The sequence below is a fragment of the Elephas maximus genome, chromosome 9 (assembly GCF_024166365.1).
Source record: "Elephas maximus indicus isolate mEleMax1 chromosome 9, mEleMax1 primary haplotype, whole genome shotgun sequence".
In the NCBI taxonomy this organism is placed as follows: domain Eukaryota; kingdom Metazoa; phylum Chordata; class Mammalia; order Proboscidea; family Elephantidae; genus Elephas; species Elephas maximus.
In genome coordinates this window covers 120,437,672-120,458,054 of record NC_064827.1, presented here as the reverse complement: position 1 = coordinate 120,458,054, position 20,383 = coordinate 120,437,672, and the positions used below count along the sequence as shown (strand labels likewise).

The 20,383-nt window shown below is 43.0% G+C and overlaps 1 protein-coding gene across 5 annotated transcripts in view; it reads right to left on the bottom strand.

Annotated features, from left to right (window-relative positions):
- The window catches only part of LOC126082770 (zinc finger protein 699-like), a 199,083-nt gene that overhangs the window by 164,159 nt on the left and 14,541 nt on the right, over positions 1-20,383 (bottom strand). Inside the window, exon 1 of one of the 5 annotated variants that reach the window (XM_049895717.1) lies at positions 13,687-13,713. The exons of 3 other annotated variants lie outside the window; for them this stretch is intronic. The gene's annotated coding sequence lies outside the window, so the exon portion shown is untranslated. Of the gene's footprint in view, positions 1-13,686; positions 13,714-20,383 lie in introns of those variants that run through there. One more of the 5 variants, XM_049895711.1, reaches the window with a different exon arrangement.

Here is a 20,383-nt window from a genome sequence, read left to right as displayed (position 1 = left end):
CAGACCCTTCAGGAATGAAGGTTTGGGTCACCCCACCAGGCAAAGAACCACAACCAGCTGACGTGCCTCCTGAGGTAAAGGGAATACAGAATGGATGATAGAAGAAGGTAGTTCTAAATACCAGTTACAGCCACGTGACCATTTGCAGAAAGGAAGACTGTAATTGTTTTATTTCTGCTTTGTATGTGTGCATCATATATTTTTGTTTTCTTCACTCATAAAATATAAGATGTAAATAGGGCTAGTACATTTTTGGTTGTATGTGTGTTAGTTGTATCACGTTAGGTGCAAGTATGACTTTCTAATTGTCTTTGTTCAGAGATAATGCATGGTTTCAGGAGATATGCACATGAGCCAAGTTGACAAAGGGTGGACTCTGATGGTTAAGATTCTGTGACAACCTGGCTGGGCCATGATTCTCAGTGTTTATATGTAATCACTCCCATGATTGAATCTGCTGTGAGCAGCCAATCAGTTGGAAGGGAGTTTCCTTGGGGGTGTGGCCTGCATCCAAATATAAGCAGACATTGTGGCTTTTTTGCTCACTCTGGGTCCTGTGCTGTCTCCTGTTCATCTAACCTCTGGCTCTTGGGACTTAAGCCATAAGCTTATGTGCAGATCTTGGAATTCATCAATCTTCACAGCCTGAGAGCCGAAGCCCCACTCTCCAGCCTAGCAATGTTGGGCTCGCCAGCCCCCGTGGCTACGTAAATTGAGAGAAGCCTCTATCCTGATACATGGACACGGATCGTTTCAGTCTCTACGATCCCGTAAGCCATATATATATTTATGGGGAAACCCTGGTGGCAAAGTGGTTAAGTGCTACAGCCACTAACCAAAGGGTTGGCAATTCAAATCCGCCAGGCAGTCCTTGGAAACCCTGCAGGGCAGTTCTACTCTGTCCCATAGGGTCGCTATCAGTCGGAATCGACTCAACGGCAATGGGTTTTTTTTTTTTAATATATTTATACACTTCATTGGTTTTGCTTCTCTAGAGAATCGAACCTAAAACACTGCTCTTAAAATTCTCCCTTTATCCTTGGTTTTGGCAAATTTGATTACAATATTTCTTTCTGGCTTTCTTTTGGGCTCTATCTTGTACAGAGTTCGATGAGCTTCTTGGATAGCTATCTTCCCGTCTTTCACAATGTAAGGGAAGTTTTTTGCCAACAAATCCTCAATAATTCTGTCTGTATTCTCTAATATCCCACTCTGTTCTGGTACTCCAATCACTTGTATGTTATCCCTGTTGATAGATTCCCACATAATTCTTAGGGTTTCTTCATTTTTTAAAAATTCCTTTATCTGATTTTCCTCAATTAAGTTGGTGTCAAGTGCTTTATGTTCAGTCTCAGTAATTGTAACTCCCATTGCCTCAATTCTGCTCCTATGACTCTCTACTGAGTTGTCTAATTCTGAAATTTTACTGTTAATTTTTGGATTTGTTTGTTGTCTCTCTATGGATTGTTGCAGCCTGTTGAATTTGTCATTGTGCTCTTCTCTAATCTTCTTAAGTTCCTCTATTGCTTTGTCTGTGTGTTCCTTGGCTGGAACATTTTGTCTGATCTCTTTCCTGATTTCTTAAAGGGTTCTGTATACTAGCCTTTTGAATTCTACCTCCGGTAATTCCAGGAAGTCCTCTTCCTGTGGAAAGTTTTTCGATACTTTGTTTTGGAGGCTTGCTGAACCATTATGTGATTTGATATTGACTGTTGTCTCTGAGCCATTAGTAGTTGTTTTATTTGTTTGCTTACTGTGTCTTAACTTCTTGTTTTGTTTCGATATGCCCAAATAGGCTGGTTGTGCGGGCTAGTTTGATTATTGGTGTATTTGAACCTCTCATGTCCTGTCTCCAGTTGGCGAGAGCTGTTACTAGGTATGTGAGCTCAAGAGCTCATTTATTTTTCTTATGTGGATTCAGCTAGGTGTTTAGGTCATTGGCCACTGAGTGTACAGTGTAGGCTCTCACCTACAGTCTTAAATGGGCAGCGGTGACTGGAGTAGGCACAGGTATCTGGCTCCAGTATGGGGTCATGCGCTGATCAAGGCAGGGGGCTAACTGCTGCCATTAAGTGTCTGGGTCAAAGGCGTGTCCCTGTTCCCCGCAGTGCGTATGTAAGTGGGTTTTACAGCCAGACTATGGGCATCCAATGCTGTTGGCTTTAAGGACTGGGAGTAACCACTTATTCTTGGACCCCTGTCACAGGTGGCTCAGTGGAGTGGGTGGATTCAACAGTCCTCAGGCCCCTGATATGGGTAGGTGAAGACCCTGCTTAATGGGCCGGGTGGTGTCAAATGTCATGAATATGCCACTCTCCCTTAAAGCAGATACAGATGAAAATAGGCTTCAGGTACATACCCTGGTATACTGTACTAATGGGGGCCTACTCTGTTAAAATGGGCCCACACAGGTCTACAGGGGATGTAAGGCATTTAAAGTCCATGGGCCCTTCATGCCTGCGCCTAGGCAAAATGCCTGTGCATGCCGAGTTCCCAGCTTAGGGGAACTGACATACTATTTTTCCTTTGTTAATTTGTTCCCTCTCCAAAGCTAGGAGAATGGCTCAGAGTGCACAATGGGTCCTACTTCCAGCCCAGGGAGAGCGGCAATCTCTGAAGCTGGATTGGGACCCAGAGCAGAGCAAGGAGGGGGAAGGTAAATGGGAGAGAGGTATTTCCCAAAAAGAGGTTTTTTTTAATCCATATGGTAGGTTAGATGCTTGTGCTTATCTTTTGCCGATCAAGCACCGTTTCTCATTGGTTCTGGAGGTCGAGACAACGCTCTGCCACTTGGCTTCCCCTGACGTGGAAAATGTGTCCCGAGTGCCACTTCTTGCCTCATCACTCGCGCCAGCCGATCCAGCCTGCAGGATGCTGATACCGGCCAGGTCAGGTCTGGCAACTCCTTCATGCTTCTGAAGAGTTTCTCCGTCCCCATGCCACTCTGTATCATTCTGCAACTTTGTCTTTGATGTTCAGGGCGTCTAGATTCTCATATATAATCAATTCACTTGTTTTTTCAAGTCTTTGTTGTAAGAGGGACCACAGGGAGGGTCTGACTACTCTGCCATCTTGGTCCCACCTCTCTGACACATTCTTATATATGTTGTTGTTGTTAGATGCCGTCAAGTCGGTTCCGACTCATAGCAACCCTATGCACAACAGAACAAAACACTGCCCAGTCCTGCGCCATCCTCACAATCATTGTTATGCTTGAGCTCACTGTTCCAGCCACTGTGTTAATTCATCTCGTTGAGGGTCTTCCTCTTTTCCGCTGACCCTGTACTCTGCCAAGCATGATGTCCTTCTCCAGGGACTGATCCTTCCTGACAACTTGTCCAAAGTATGTACCATGCAATCTCGCCATCCTCATCTCTAAGGAGCATTCTGGCCGCACTTCTTCCAAGACAGATTTGTTCATTGTTTTGGCAGTCCATGGTATATTCAATATTCTTCACCAACACCACAGTTCAAAGGCGTTAACTCTTCTTCGGTCGTCCTTATTCATTGTCCAGCTTTCACATGCATATGATGTGATGGAAAATACCATGGCTTGGGTCAGGCACACCTGAGTCTTCAGGGTGACATCTTTGCTCTTCAACACTTTGAAGAGGTCCTTTGCAGCAGATTTGCCCAATGCAATGCGTCTTTTGATTTCTTGACTGCTGCTGCCATGGCTGTTGATTGTGGATCCAAGTAAAATGAAATCCTTGACAACTTGAATCTTTTCTCCGTTTATCACGATGTTGCTCATTGGTCCAGTTGTGAGGATTTTTGTTTTCTTTATGTTGACATGCAATCCATACTGAAGGCTGTGGTCTTTGATCTTCATTAGTAAGTGCTTCAAGTCCTCTTCACTTTCAGCAAGCCAGGTTGTGTCATCTGCATAACGCAGGTTGTTAATGAGTCTTCCTCCAGTCCTGATGCCTCATTCTTCTTCATATAGTCCAGCTTCTCGTATTATTTGTTCAGCATACAGATTAAATAGGTATACACAATGAACAGTAGTCAACAGTACCACAAATTGTTGAGAGTAACAGTAATATAGACCTTACCTGTGAGTCTTCAGCGTAAATACCAGGTATAATTGTCTCAGCAAAGGGCTGTAGGTAAAAGCCACAGGGGCTGAGGAAATAGATGAAGGGTAGAAGACCATTTCAAAATTTAATTATAAAGAGAAGATTAATTGTAGTACCGGTCTCTCCCTCTCTGATCAGCAACGCAGGAGAATCTTCAGGACACTTTTCTAAGGCACAAAAGTATAATCCATATCTAGAATCTCTCAACACAAAGTAACAATCTCACTGGTCTGGTAGGAATGTTTTTCTTTGTGAGTGACAAAACACCTAGAAAACTGAAATGAGTATGACTTTTATCATTGTATCTCCTTATATAACAGGAAGTCTAGAGATTACAGTGCAGGACGTGACAGGTGCTCTGTGAAGCAATCAGTGGCCCAGGCTCCTTCCCGCCTACTCTACCTCCATTACCACAAAACTGCATTCTCACTGCGGCAAGATGACTGCTGTATGATAAAGAGTAAGACTGAACAATGTGGGAAAAAGCCTATTTTTGCCTCACTAGGTATGCATCGTTTACATGGGAATGGATGAGACCCAGTGACTATCTATGCTATCGGCAAGTTCTATGTCAAAAAGCCACACTTACCATAATGGAAAATGGGGACATCGTTCAGTGGTAGAATTCACACCGCCCACACAGAAAACTTGGCTTAAATTCTAGGCCAATACACCTCATGCACAGTGGGGACCTGCATGCTGCTATGATGCTGACCAGGTTTCAGCGGCACTTCTAGAATAAAATAAACTAGGTAGAAAGGCCTAGGGATCTACTTTCAAATTTAAAAAATGATCAAGGGATTTAAGTAGACATTTTTCCAAAGAAGATAACCAAATGCCCAACAAGCACATGAAAACATGTTCAATGTTACCTAGACACTAAAAAATAAATCAAAACCACATGAGATACCACTGCACAGGCACTAGGATGGCAATTACCAGAAAACTGGAAAACAAGTGTTGGTGGGTATAAAAAGAAATTGGAACCCTCACACACAGTGGGGTGAGAATGGCTGCTAACAAAAAGGTCGGCAGTTTGAATCCAACAGCTGCTCCTTGGAAACCCTATGGAGCAGTTCTACTCTGTCCTATAGGATCGCTACAAGTCAGAATCCACTTCATGGTAGGGGTTTATACGAAAGTTCACTGCAACATTGCTCATATAGCCAAGAGGTGGAAACTACTCAAGTGTCCCATGCATAAAAAAGGTGAATGGATTGACAAAAAAAAAAAAAACCCAGGAAATAGTCACTCATAAAGAAAAGAGAAGCTCTGCTCATGCTTCAGAGTGGATGAATCCTGAAAACATGCTAAGTGAAATCTGTGAGAGACAACAGGACAAATATAAGATATAACTTACATGAAATAAGTAGAAAAGGCTAAAGTCTGAAGTTTGTTAGTGGCTACCAAGGACTCAGGGAGGAGGGAACTGGGAGTTATTGCTTAAGGGGTGCTGAGTTTCTGTTTGGAATGATAAAAAAAGTTCTGGAATTAGATGGTGGAAATGGTTGCACAATACTGTTAATGTATTTAATGTCACTGAACTGTACACTTAAAAATGTTTGAAAATGGCAAATTTTAGTTATATATATTTTACCACAATAACTTTTTTTTTTTTAAAGGAGCCACTGCCCTCTTCCTTCTAAATGCTTAGGGATCATTTTAAAGGTGCAGACCTCTAAGCACTCTTCTGTGAACTACTAAATCAAAAGCACAGAGGAGTGACCAGGACACTGGATGTGTGAAATGCTGGACACAAGTTCTAGAACCACCATCAACTCCGGGCAAGTCATTTGAAGAACCAAAAAAAAAACCCAAACCCACTGCCGTCTAGTTGATTCTGACTCATAGCGACCCTATAGGACAGAGTAGAACTGCCCCATAGAGTCTGAAGAAAGGGGAAGGTAAAAGTCCAGATGCCACACTGAAGCTCTTCAGCTCTGAATCAACAAAGCCTAAATCGTTTCCACAAAGAAGGGAACAGAAATACAGTCAAAAAAGGCAGGGGCTGTCAAGAGACTCACAATGGAAAATGCAAAGACACTCAAGTGCAGATCCTGACTTCTACCACAAGCAGGCAGACCAGGATCCTGTAGTTCTCCAACACTGCGCTTCTTTAGAAAGCCCTCTGAGCAGGACACAAGTATACCCACTCATTCTGGGGGAAATCTATGGCCAAATCCTTGTGTATCAATGGTAGCCAACATGATAAACACACTGCTCCAAGGATCCACAGAGCGGTGGTGGGGTGACAGGTCCTTCTTATTTTCACACAATATCAGGGGAGGCAAGGGGTAAATCAGTTTTGATTGAGGTTAAGTACATGGCTGGGTCCACATAGGATAATTTGGAGCAAGTTATACATCCCTGATTTTTATCTATGATTAAAGCATAGAGGCCCCAGGAACTCAAGGGAGGAGATAATGGGGAGTTATTGCTTAAGGGGTGCTGAGGATATGGGATCCAGTGTGGATTTTGTATTTGTAAGACAGTAAAAGAAACATACAAATGAAAAACCAATTCAACAAGTGGTTTTTGTTAATCAAGCAATAAATATTCCATCTGCTAACAAAAAACCAAAACCAAACCCGTTGCCATAGAGTTGATTCCGACTCATAGCAACCCTATAGGTCAGTGTAGAACTGCCCCATAGAGCTTCCAAGGAGCACCTGGTGGATTTGAACTGTCGACCTTTTGGTTAGCAGCTGTAGCACTTAACCACTATGCCAACAGGGTTTCCATCTACTAAGTGATGTATAATTCTCAGATGAACCAGAGCAACGATTATCCCATTACGGATGACAAACAGTCAATAAGAGTCTTTAAAGAAAAGTTAGGATCTAACCTTGTGATCATAACAGAAAAGATATGTTCTCACTTGATAAAGAATAAAACTGTGTCACAGACTCTAGCTTGCCTCGGGTCAAAGATCTTAATTAATGGACGAATGCAGGTGCTGGGTTCTAGAATTGAACCCAACTAATCAAAAAGGCAAGGAAAACATACACCACTGAAAGGACACTGGCAGAGGGTTTCCTAACTGAGAAAAGTTTAAACAAGTTAAAAACCAACAACAAAGAATTAGTTAATGTAAGTATATATTCAATTAGTTAACTATTTTTACTACTATTAACATGATGATTGTCTTAGTTATCTAGTGCTGCTATAACAGAAATACCACAAGCCTTAACGAAGAGAAATTTATTTCTTCACAGTAAAGTCGGCTAAAAGTCCAAATTCAGGGAGTTAGCTGGAGGCCAATGCTTTCTCTCTGTCTGCCTTCTCATCAATGTTCCCCCAGGCTAGGAGCTTCTTCACAGAGGGACCTCAGGTCCAAAGGATGGGCTCTGCTCCTGGCACTGCTTTCTTGGTGGTATGAGGTCCCCAACTCCCTGCTTACTTCCCTTTCCTTTTATCTCTCGAGAGATGAAAGGGGATGTAGGCCACACCCCAGGGAAACTCCCTTTACGTTGAATCAGGGATGTGACCTGGGTTAAGAGTGGTATTTACAATCCCACCTTAATCCTCTTTAACATAAAATGACAATCACAAAATGGAGGATCACCACAGAATTACTGGGAATCATGTCCTAACCAAGTTGACATATATTTTGGGGGGACACAATTCAATCCATAACAATGTTGTTGCTGTTGTCAGGTGCAGTTAAGTCCATTCCAACTCCTAGTGACTCCATGTGACAGAGTAGAACTGCCCCATAAGGTTTTCCAGGCTGTAATCTTTATGGAAGCAGATTACCAGGTCTTTTTCCCACAGAGCTGCCGGGTAGGTTAACCTGCCAACCTTTCTGTTAGCAGCTGGGCACTTAACCATTCCACAACCAGGGCTCCTTATTAACATGAAAGCATAAAAATATTTAAGACCATAAGAAAAATATTTAAAACATATTATGAAATGCTACAATGTCTTTTATAGAGACATATGGTACAAGCGGAAATCCTGGTGGTATAACGGTAAAGAGTCTGGCTGCTAACCAAAAGGTTGGCAGTTTATTATTCAAATTTACACATCAACTATTAAGACCAAAGATGAGGAAATTGAAGATTTTTACCAACTTTCGCAGCCTAAAATCAATCAAACATGCAATCAAGATGCATTGATAATTACCGCTAATTGGAGTGCGAAAGTTGGAAACAAAGAAGGATCTGTATTTGGAAAATACACAAGATCAACAACCTGGACAGAAATCAAATTCACTACACCTGAGGAAAGAGATGATACAGTCTCAATACCATCAGTCAGAACAAGACCAGGGGCCAACTGCAGAAAAGACCACCAATTTTTCATCTGAAAGTTCAAGATAAATCTCAAGAAAATTAGAGCAAGTCCACGTAAGCCAAAATACAAACTTGAGTATATCCTACCTGAATTTACAGACTACCTCAAGAATAGATTTGATGCAGTGAACACTAATGACCAAAGACCAGATGAGTTGTGGAAGGGCATCATACATAAAGAAAGCAAAAACTCATTAAAAAGACAGAAAAGAAATAAAAGACCAAAATGGATATCAGAAGAGACTCTAAAACTTCCTCTTGAATGTAGAGTAGCTAAAGAAAAGGAAGAAATGAAATAAAAGAGACAAAGAAAAGTTTTATAATGAAATGTGCAAAGACCTGGAGTTAGAAAACCAAAAGGGAAGTATACGCTCGGCATTTCATAAGCTGAAAAAACAGAAGAAAAAGTTCAAGCATAGAGTTGCAATATGGAAGGATTCTACAGGGAAAACACTGAATGACGCAGGAAGTATCAAAAGAAGATAGATGGACCAAAGCAGAATGAAGAACACCAAGGACACAAGGTAATTAGGAGCCCAAGAGACAGAAAGGGCCATATAAACCAGAGACTACATCAGCCTGAGACCAGAAGAACTAGATGGTGCCCGGCTACAAACGATGACTCCCCTGACAGGGAACACAACAGAGAATCCCTGAAGGGAGCAGGAGAGCAGTGGGATGCAGACCCGAAATTCTCGTAAAAAGACCAGACTTAATAGTCTGACTGAGACTAGAAGGACCCCAGCGCTCATGTCCCCCAGACCTTCTGCTGGCCCAGGACAGGAACCATTTCCAAAGCCAACTCTTCAGACAGGGATTGGACTAGACAATGGGATAGAGAGGGATGCTGGTGAGGAGTGAGCTTCTTGGATCAGGTGGACACTTGAGACTATGTTGGCATCTCCTGCCTGGAGGGGAGATGAGAGGCTAGAGGGGGTTAGAAACTGGCAGAATGGACAGGAAAAGAGAGAGTGGAGGAAGGGAGTGGGCTGTCTCATTAGGGCGAGAGCAATTGGGAGTGTGTAACAAGGTGTATATGGGTTTTTGTGTGAAAGACTGACTTGATTTGTAAATTCTCACTTAAAGCACAATAAAAATTAAAATAAAAAAAAAAAGAAGACAGAATACACAGTCACTGTACCAAAAAGAAATGGTCAATGTTTAATCATTTCAGAAGGTAACATATGATCAGGAACCAATGGGCTGAAGGAAGAAGTCCAACATGCACTGAAGGGAACAGCAAAAAACAAGGCTCCAGGAATTGACAGAACACCAACTGAGATGTTTTGATATGCAAATACAGCTCCTGAGGTCTTCATTCTTCTACATCAAGAAATTTGAAAGACAGCTTTCTGTCCAACCAAGATCCATATTTGTGCCCATTTCAAACAATGGTAATCCAACAGAATGAGGAAATTATCAAACAATATCATTAATACCACACACAAGTAAAATTTTGCTTAAGATTATTCAAAAGGCGTTGCAGCAGTATATTAACAGGGAACTGCCAGAAAGAAGTTCAAGCCAGATTCAGGGGAGGATGTGGAAGGAGGGATATCATGGCTAAAACGGGAGAATACCAGAAAGTTGTTTATCTGTGTTTTACTGACTATGCAAAGGCATTTGACTGTGTGGATCACAACAGATTATGGATAACATTCAGAAGAATGGTAATTCCAGAACACTTTAATTCTACTCATAAGGAATGTCTTAGTCATCTAGTGCTGCTATTACAGAAATACCACAAGTGGATGGCTTTAACAAAGATAATTTTTTTTTTTTCCTCACAGTAAAGTAGGCTAAAAGTCCAAATTCAGGGAGTCAGCTCCAGGGTAAAGCCTCTGTCAGCCTTCTCATCAATCTTTCCCCAGACTAGGACCTTCTCCACCCAGGGACCCCGGCTTCGAAGTACGCACTCTGCTCCCAGCACTGCTTTCTTGGTGGTATGAGGTCCCTAGTCCCCACCCCCTCTTGCTTCTCTCTTTTGTATCTCAAGAGATTGCCTCAAGACACAATCCAACCCTGTAAGATGAGTCCTACCTCACTAACAAAACTGCTGCCCATCCTCCCTCATTAACATCATAGAGGCAGGATTTACAACATATAGGAAACTCACACCATGCCAGGAATCATGGCCCAGCCCAACTGATACACACATTTTGTGAGAACATAATTCAATCCATGACAAGGAACCTGTACATAGACCAAGAGGCAGTCATTTGAATAGAACAAGCGGATACTGTGTGGTTTAAAACCAGGAAAGGTGTGCATCAGGTTTCTGTCTTTTCATCATACTTATTTAATCTGTATGCTGAGCAAGAAGCTGGGCTATATGAAGAAAAGCACATCAGGATTGGAGGAAGACTCATTAACAACCTGCAAAATGCAGATTACCCAACCCTACTTGCTGAAAGTGAGGAGTTGAAGCTCTTACTCATGAAAATCAAAGACTACAGCCTTAGGTATGGATTGCACCTCAACACAAAGAAAACAAAAATCCTCACAACTGTACCAATAAGCAACCTCACGATAAACAGAGAAAAGATGGAAGTTGCCAAGGATTTCATTTTACTTGGAGCCACCGTCAACTTCCACGAAAGCGGCAGTCAAGAAATCAAAGGATGTATTGCACTGGGCAAATCTGCTGCAAAAGAGCTCTTTTTAAAGTGCTAAAAAGCAAAGATACCACTTTGAGTGCTAAGGTGCACCTGACCAAGCCATGGTATTTTCAATTCCCACGTATGCATGTGAAAGTTGGACAATGAGTAAGGAAGATCGAAGAAGAATCAATGCCTAAGAATTAAGCTGTTGTTGAAAAATATTAAATATACCATGGACTGCCAGAAGAATGAACAAATCTGTCTTGGAAGACGGACAGCCAGAATGCTTCTCAGAAGCGAGAATGATGACACTTGGTCTCATGTACTTTGAACATGTTATCAGGTGGTACCAGTCACTAGAGAAGGACATCACGGTTGGTAAAGTAGAGGGTCAAGAAAAAAGAGGAAGACCCTCAATGAGATGGAATGACACAGTGGCTGCAACAATGGGCTCAAGCATAACAATGATCATGAGGACAGTGCAGGACAGGTCAGTGTTTCATCTGACTTATGTAAAGTCCTCTAAGAGTCTGAACCAACTCCAAGGCACCGAACAACACATACATGTATACGTACAGACATATATTTACACACAGTTATCAATATAAAATATTCCTGTTTTACTCTTTAAAATTTCTTGTTTTTTTTTTTTTCTTGTAGATGTTCATGAGTCCCTGATGGGCTAAAGTGGTGAACTGGGTCAGCTGCTATATTGAAAGATTACAAGTCTGAGTCTACTCATCGGCTCTGTTGAAGAAAGGTTTGGTCACCTACTTCAGAAAAACCAGCCACTGAAAACCCTATGGAGTACTGAGTTAGAGTCAATTTGACTGCAGTTATTTACATATTTTTTTATTCCTAGGAAAAATGAACATCCCTAGGTGGCACGAATGGTTTGCACTGGACTCCTAACCTAAAAGTTGGCAGTTCAAACCCACCCAATGTTACTGCAGAAGAAAAGGCCTCGCAATTTGCTTCCATTAAGATTACGGCCAAGAAAACCCTATGGAGCAGTTCTATTCTGTAACACGTGAGGCTGCCACTCGACAGAATCAATTCCACGGCAACTAACAACAGGGAAAAGTAAACTTGAACATAGGATATCCATGTCTATGTATGCACATAAAAATGTATGTTGGAAACCTGACTAAATGGAAATACACAAATTCAAAGAAAAATTGATTAGTCATTAAGCTTGAAGGGAAAAATTAAAAACAATTTCCATTAAAATCACCATATCTATAATGGAACAAAACATAAACATATTGAAGATTTAGTATATCTAAATTATTGAATAAAGAGCCCTGGTGGTGCAGTGGTTAAATGCTAGGTTGTTAAATGAAAGGTCGGCAGTTCAAACCCAAAACCTGGAGATCTGCTCCCATAAAGACTGCAGCCTAGAAAACCCTGTAGTGCAGTTCTACTCTATCACACCATATGACTATCACTTGGAATCAACTTGATAGCATCTAAAAATAACACATTAGTGAATCCAAACAGAACCCTTATCAAAGACACCTGGATACACTGACCATTCATCAAACATGACCATGTAGGGAGTCATGAAGAAAACGTCAGGTAATTTCCTATAAGACGATAGATTACCGTATTTAACATTTTTTCTAATCCTCGATATCGTCTCTAATTAGAAATAAAGCTGTAAAACAACCTCAAAAAAAGGGGGGGGGGAGGAGAGTGGTGGACACATCAGGGAAGCCACGGTTCTTGCACAGTAAAATCAACATGAAAGTAAAAACAAATCAGACAGTGGAAGCAAAACTAAAGAAACCAAAAAGCAAAAGATAGCTTATATACTTAGAATCTGATTACAGGAAAAGTTTCTATACCTATGTGACAATTGGTAATGGACCAATTTAGAATCATTGTCACCATAAAGAATTGAACTCAAAACCAGGAAATCTGGTCAAAGCAGTAATCTTGAAGTAAATGTATCTTATAACATAATATTAAAAGTGAAAAAAAAAAAAAGAATCCCATTGACTTGAAGTCCATTCCGACTCGTGGCAACCCCAAGAGTTACAGCCTAGAGCTGTTCCATAGGGTTTTCTTGGCTATAATCTTTACAAAAGTACACGCCTCTCTCCCGCGGTGCCACTGAGTGGATTTAAGCCACCTTTTTCTAGACTCCTACACCTGACCAAACTGTTTGGGCCACCCAGGAACCTTCAAAACAAACGGGGGTGCGGCGGGGCAGGGGAGTTACATAAATAAATCGGTTGTTCAAATCTGCAAACCAGGGAGGGAAAAAGAAAACCCAGATTTCACATTAAAATTAACACCAATAGAACGTTAAAGGAATGAGAGCTTCAGGAATGAAAGGCAGAAAGAGATTTCCTGACTGAAAATGACAGAATGAACACAGCTTTCTGGCTCCGTCCAGGGGCCACGGGGCGCGGTCGGGGCCGCCCGACGAGCCCAGGGGACCGGGCGAGGGGCGCAGGCGACCAGTCCCCGCGGGGCCTTGCTGGGCGCGAGGTGGGGAGGGGTCGGCGGAGGGCTCCGACAGGAAAGGGGGCGGGCGGGTCCACTGGCCCGAGGCGGGAAGGCCGGACAGAGCCGCTCGGAGCTGCTTTAACCGGGACGGCCGCCGGGCGGGTGTGGAGCCCTGACCGTCCGCAGGGACCCTCAGGACGCGGCGCTGTGAGGGGGGACACGGTCGCGCCTTTGAACAGAAAAACGACACGCACACACCTTCGTGAGATTTTGAGCGAGCCTCTCCGCATCGACAGGAAATGACGCAACAGGCGAGGGTGTGTAAGGGGCGGGGCGGGACTGTGCAGGGGGCGGGCCGACGGGGTGCAGGGGGCGGGGCTAGGATGGCGAGGGGCGGGGCATGGAGTGGGATTGGCTGGGCTTGAGCTTCCCTCTCCCTCCACCGCCCGCCCACCTGGACTTTCGGTTTCATTCATACAGAACTTGATTCTCCTCCTTTGAAGCATTTTAAAGTCTTTGTGGGCCCTGAGGAACAGGGCTGCTTTCGTTAATGTTTTAAGCAATTTAAAAGAGGAGACGTACTTTGGAAGCGGAGCTGTTTTCCTCCTGTCCCGTGGTGGTTGTTTTTGAGTGCCCTGGAGTCCGTTCAAGTCATGAACCAACCAAAACCAAACCTTTTGCCGCCCAGTCGATTCAGACTCCTAGTGACCCTATAGGTCAGAATAGAGCTGCCCCATAGAGAGTTGCCAAGGAGCGCCTGGTTGATTCGAACTGCTGATCTTTTGGTTAGCAGCCATAGCACTTAACCGCTATGCCACCGGGATTTCCATTCGACTCATAGCGGTCCTGTAAAACAGTAAGGTGCCTAATAGGGTTTCCTATCTGTAAGCCCTGGTAGGAAATCCCGGTAGCATAGCGGTTAAGAGCTACGGCTGTTAACCAAAAGCTCGGCAGTTCGAATTACCAACTACTCCTTGGAAACCGTATGAGCAAGTTCTATTCTGTCCTGTAGGGTCGCTGTGAGTGAGAATTTTACTCAAGGGCAACGGATTAATAGGAAGTCCTGGTGGTATAGTGGTTAAGAGCTTGGCTGCTAACCAAAAGATTGCAGTTCGAATCCACCAGCTGCTCCCTGGAAACTACGGGGCAGTTCTACTTGGTCCTATAGGGTCACTAGGAGTCTGAATCAACTGGGCGGCAAAGGGTTTCGTTTTGGTTGGTTTTTATGATTGTTCAAGGGAGCCCTGGTGGCACAGTTTTTAACAGCTCGGCTGCTAACCAAAAGGCCGGCAGTTCGAATTACCAGCTACTCTTTGGAAACTCTGTGGGGCAGCTCTGCTCTGTCCTATAGGGCTGCTAGGAGTCAGAATCGATTCAAGGGCAACAGGTTTATTTTGCTTTTGGTCAAAGGAGCTTTGGTTGTGCAGTGGTTAAAGAGCTCAGCCGCTAACTGAAAAGTCGGTGATTAGAACCCACCAGGCCCTCTTATGGGAGAAAGGTGTACAGGCTGCTACCATAAAGATTACAGCCTTGGAAACCCTATGGGGCAGTTTTACTCTGTCCTATAGGGTGGCTATGAGTTGGAATCGACTCGACAGCAATGGGTTATAGGGTGCCATGAGTCGGAATTGACTCAGCAGCAGTGGGTTTGGGATTGTATGATTGTTCAAGAGTGAGCTGTGGTTTCCATGTCAACCAAAACTTGCTCCTCCATTTCATGGTACAGGTGGTCCACCCCTTACAACTGGGTTACATTCCAATGTCTCTGTCGTAAGTCAGCTCTGACATAAGTTGAATGCCTTTTTTCTCTAGTTTTTATTAATATTGCCTCTTATCAGTGTCTTTATAAATTAAATCCTTATTTGTAGGCATCAGTGCTGCAACAATAAAGTCGGAGTCCTAACAGCTGTCAGGTGCACACGCAGTTCAACTGCCATATGTCGTCCGAGTTGAACAGTGCCCAACTTTCCATCCATTCTGACTCCCTGCACCAACACCAGCACCGACACAGACTTCATTGTAGACCAGGCCGTAGCCTGCTGTACGGCAGTGTTTTGATCATTAAATCGTAACATTGAACATCTGCAAGTGAACATGTGAGAATATCATCAGTGAATTACACGCTGCAACATTGTATGTAGTACATATAACTAACGATAAGACGGACCAAAAAAAAAAGCAGGTGATCATAATTGTGGTTACTGTCACTTGAATACATCCTTTAAGTTTGGCACTCCTTGTTTTCAAAACCAATGAGACTGATCCTGTTACTCAGTTAGAGTCTGTGCCCCAGAGCACTTGAGCCAGTGAAACATAGTCCAAGTCAGAAAGAGTGAGAAAGTTGGTTAAGGGGATGTATATAGCACCAGGGACTGGCAGCAACACAGGCTGTCTCTATGCAGTCCCAAAAAGCAATTTTACATTACAGCTCATATAGAATCTTACAAGGGGTAGAAGTGTTTTTGTAGTCCACAGATGGCCTGGCTGGAGGAGCTATTCATTACCAGATAGGGACAAAAGGCTCTATATCAGACTGAAGAGATACATGCAGGACATCTCTTTATCAGGCTAAATATATACATATCAGACACCTGGGCACAGATTTTCCTGCGGGAGATTGTAAGTCATAGGTGGTCTGACAGAACAATGCAAAGTTATTTGCATCAAATTAAAACAAAGAACAAAGTCATTAACATTAGGTCAAAACAAAGTCATTTACAAAGGTATTCTAAGGAGGAGGCAGGCAGAGGAAGGAGAAAAACTTATAGGTTCATCAAGGCCTTAGTTATGTCAAGCTCTCAGCTGCCCATTTTGAAAAAGGAGAAAGCATGCTGGGGAGTATTGGGGGTCACAGTCCTAACATAGCCACTCTCACAACCCATTTTACTTAGATTCCTCAAGAATCTGGTTACTAACTCACAAAATAAGATTTGAGACCATCGACCCAGGCAATAGGAGGTCAGGCTTCTCATTGCCGTATTTGTCCTGCGCCTTTCTAAATCCCTCCAAACTAGGAAGAATAATGCAGATTTGCTTAGGGTCCTTCACTGATGAGTAACAACTACACAACTTGTGGGGGTACTGCACTAGGAAAGACTTGTTTGACCCCATCGGTATTCATTTTATTCCTCCCATTTCTTAATAACTGGTTAAAGATTTCTGATGTGCTGAGATGAATTTCTTTCTCTTCCTTTTCACTTTCCCCTCGTTTTGCCCGTTCTCTTCTGAATCATTCCAACCTCCTGTCTTATCCATTGTTTCAGTATTTGGAAGTAGCTCTGAGGCTAGTGGCTGTAGCTCAGGCTGGACATAATCTAAGCTTGGCGCAGGGTCAGGATCTGCCTCAGCACATTCCTTTGTAGGGACCCTGGAGGTAGAGGGTAGGATCAGTCAGACTTAGCTTGGCCCAGTATCAGGGTTCACCCTTGAAACTTTTGTTTACTTTCATTGAAATTTACATGTTGATAGGGACCCTGAGGTTGAAGGCTGTAGCTCAGATCAGCCTGATCCAAGCTAGGATAAGCATCAGGTCAAGATTGTTGGCAACTCTGAGCAGAACTTCTGCAGCCTTTTGAAACTCTCCCATGAAGTAAGAATAACGAAGACTTTGAATCATCCTAACATAGTTACTTGAAGAGAATGAGAAAACTCTACCTTTTTACGGTGTACCTAATGGAGGCCAGTGCTTGATTACCTAGTGGCTCCTGGAAATGTGAAAGAAAAAGTGACCCAAGCTAAAATCTGCCAGTGTCTGCTGTGCAGCACTGTCAGCAGAAGTTTAGTGTGCATAGAGAGTCAAAAGCAGAAAACCTGCTTTTTGATGCTATCATGACATCAAGATTCCTTCAGCAAGGAATTCACCTTTGGCAAAAAGCTGGATACCTTTTGCAGCAGTCCCTATTTGTCATGGATTAAATTGTGCCTTCCAAAAATATGTGTCAACTTGGCTAGGCCATGATCCCCAGTATTGTGTGACTGTCCACCATTTTGTCATCTGATGTGATCTTCCTATGTGTTGCAAATCCTACCTCTATGATGTTAAAGACGCAGGATTAGAGGCAGTTATGCTAATGAGACAGGAATCAATCTACAAGATTAGGTTGTGTTTTAAGCCAATCTCTTTTGAGATATAAAAGAAAGAAGTGAGCAGAGAGAGAGGGGGACCTCATACCACCAAGAAACAAGAGCCAGGAGAATAGCACGGAATCGACTCGACGGCCCTGGGTTTGGTTTGGTCTTTTTGGTTTTGGACCCAGGGTCCCTGCACTGAGGAACTCCTCAACTGGGAAAGATTGATGACAAGGACCTTCATCCAGAACCAACAGAGGGAGAAAGCCTTCGCCTGGAGCTGGCACCCTGAATTCAGACTTCTAGCCTCCCAGGCTATGAGAGAATAAATTTCTCTTTGTTAAAGCCATTCACAGTGTGTGTTAGTTACCTAGTGCCGGTATAACAGAAAAACCACAAATGGATGGCTTTAACAAACAATCTTTGCCTACCGAAGTTGACACTCATTTTTGTCAGCTTCTACCTTCTCTTCCTCTCTTTCCTCCCAAGCAAACCACCAGGGGTGGCCTTCCCCTGACCTCAAGTTTCTGGACATGGGGACTGGGCACCTGTGGACTGGGTGAGGTACAGCCCTCAGCAGGTGGGGCTGGTGGCTGCTCTGGGGCTGCTCACATGAGGGGAAGGAGTTCTGAACTCCTTCCACACTGAAACGTCTGCCTTCTTTCCATCCCCAGAGCTGGGCATTTTCTTCCACAAGCTGTTGTGCAAGGGGTATTCGTCCCCTCCTCAAGAGTCTCTGCCATCACCTCCCCGTAGTCCTTCCAGGTAGAAGACGGGCCTGATGCATGGGTGACAATGGGGAATGTATTCCAGGGCCTAATGTCTCCTCCAGCTCCCAGGGGAAAGATGGGCTACTGCACTCCACAGTGACAGGGACAGTTGCGTTCTCTGTTTTAGGAGAGCCTTTGTCTGAGAGCCCTCACCCCCCTCCATTCCTCTCCCCACTGCTTGCCCATCCTTGGCATTGATCTGGGCACCCTTGCACAGCAGTGACTTCCTCCCACCACCACCCAGGCTATGATCTCTTGGTCTTCCTTTCCTTCCCTTCTCTTCCTGACACTATAGCTCTTCAGCTTGCTAACATCCTCCTGCTTGGTGTGGGAGGGGTTGGTGATGGGCACTTGACTTGTGGTGGCTGCTGCCTTTCTTGCTTTATTTCTCTGCTATTTCTTGAGAAATTGGGGTAGAAAGTCATACACGGAAGTTGCCTCTACTCTCACCTGAGCTGTGCACTTTTTATAACCAAACCAATCCCTTTGCCATCAAGTGGATTCTGACTCATAGCAACCCTATAGGACACAGTAGAACTACCCTATATAGTTTCCAAGGAGCACCTGGTAGATTGTAACTGCCAACCTTTTGGTTAGCAGCTGTAGTTCCTAACCACTATGTCACCAGGGCTACCTTTTTTATCTCATGGTCATATAGTTTTTTTTTTTTTTGATGACAACTTTACCGCTATTCATCACCTTCTCTCCTCCCGCACCTTAGCAGCAGATGGAGCCCTTGGGTCCCAGAAAGAAGATTCACCAAAGTCATTTCCTACTCAAGGGAGTCCCAGGTGGGGGCTGGTCAGGAGAACCCTGAGGAGACTTGAGGAGGCCAGACATACAGAGGCCCCCAGGGCAAGAGGGAGTGAAGGGACCTTAATCCTCCCTTTCCACTCTGCCTTCCCAGCTACCCCAGGATCCCCCACCCCAAGCAGTCCTACGTATAGACCTCAGCTGGACAGTTATAAGCTTCATAGTATAATCCTATAAGCTTTATTATGCCTAATCCTATCAAAATACAGACTAAAAATATTATTTCTTGCAATAGTTATTTAGCTCATGTATTTATTCTCAATGGTAACTAACCCAATAAGCATGGTGTTTGTAAGGGTGTTATAGTGTGTACCCAAGTAGCTTGTTTTCTAATTCTATGTATATTCTGTTCTATTGCTCTTGTTATTTTTATAAATATAACAAGAGGTATTTACTACAGTACAGATTACCCTTGGGCTAAAAATCTAAGGCTATTTTGTTACCTCATGGCACCTTTTGTGTTTTTATCTCATTAACAACTTCGTCTGTTATTTTTTGCATAATAATTGGTAAATTTCTTAAAGAGTTTTTTTTCCCAATTTAACTCTACCACAATAGGAATGAAAGTTACCAACCCCACCCTGAGTAATGAACCAATGAGTTTCTTTTTTACTCTGGTTTTATAATATGTAACAATATAACATTACCTTTTCAATATTTACTAGCATCATTATTATGAATATCTAAAGGTAGCCTTAAAATTCTCAAAATGTGTTGCCCATGCATTCACCGGGAATCTAAACAAGGGACTGCCCATGTAAACTCATTGTCAGTTGGAAAGATATCATTTAAACTAGTGTAGTTGGATCCACCATGTAAAAACATATATCCATAAGGAGCACACAAAGTTTGTCTAGAGGAAAAACGTATAGAAAAACTCACATGTGACAACAAGATTTTCATTAGCAAATACATGATTAACAAGATAATATAGGATGGACCTCTCCTGTTGGAGGTCTTCAGTTTATCTATTTAAAACATCCTAAGCATTCTTCTCAAGGGCAAGCTGCCCGTCCTTGGATTATCTATGAACAGTCATAGGTCAGTTTCTCAAAAACAGAAGTGTCAGAAAACTGTTTTTATAAGAGAAGAACTGCTAATTCAAGAGTTACAATGTCTAAACCCATTAGTTAAATAATTTAGAAGAAAGGAAAATGGTTTCCTATACCCAGAAAGTAGGATCTTAAAACATCAGCAGTATTCCCACATAAAACCCATAGTACTCTTTTACTCAGTGTTATGTAGTTAATTTCTGATCGACATAATTCTGGATCAGCCAAAGTCTGTGAACACATCAGCTTCTA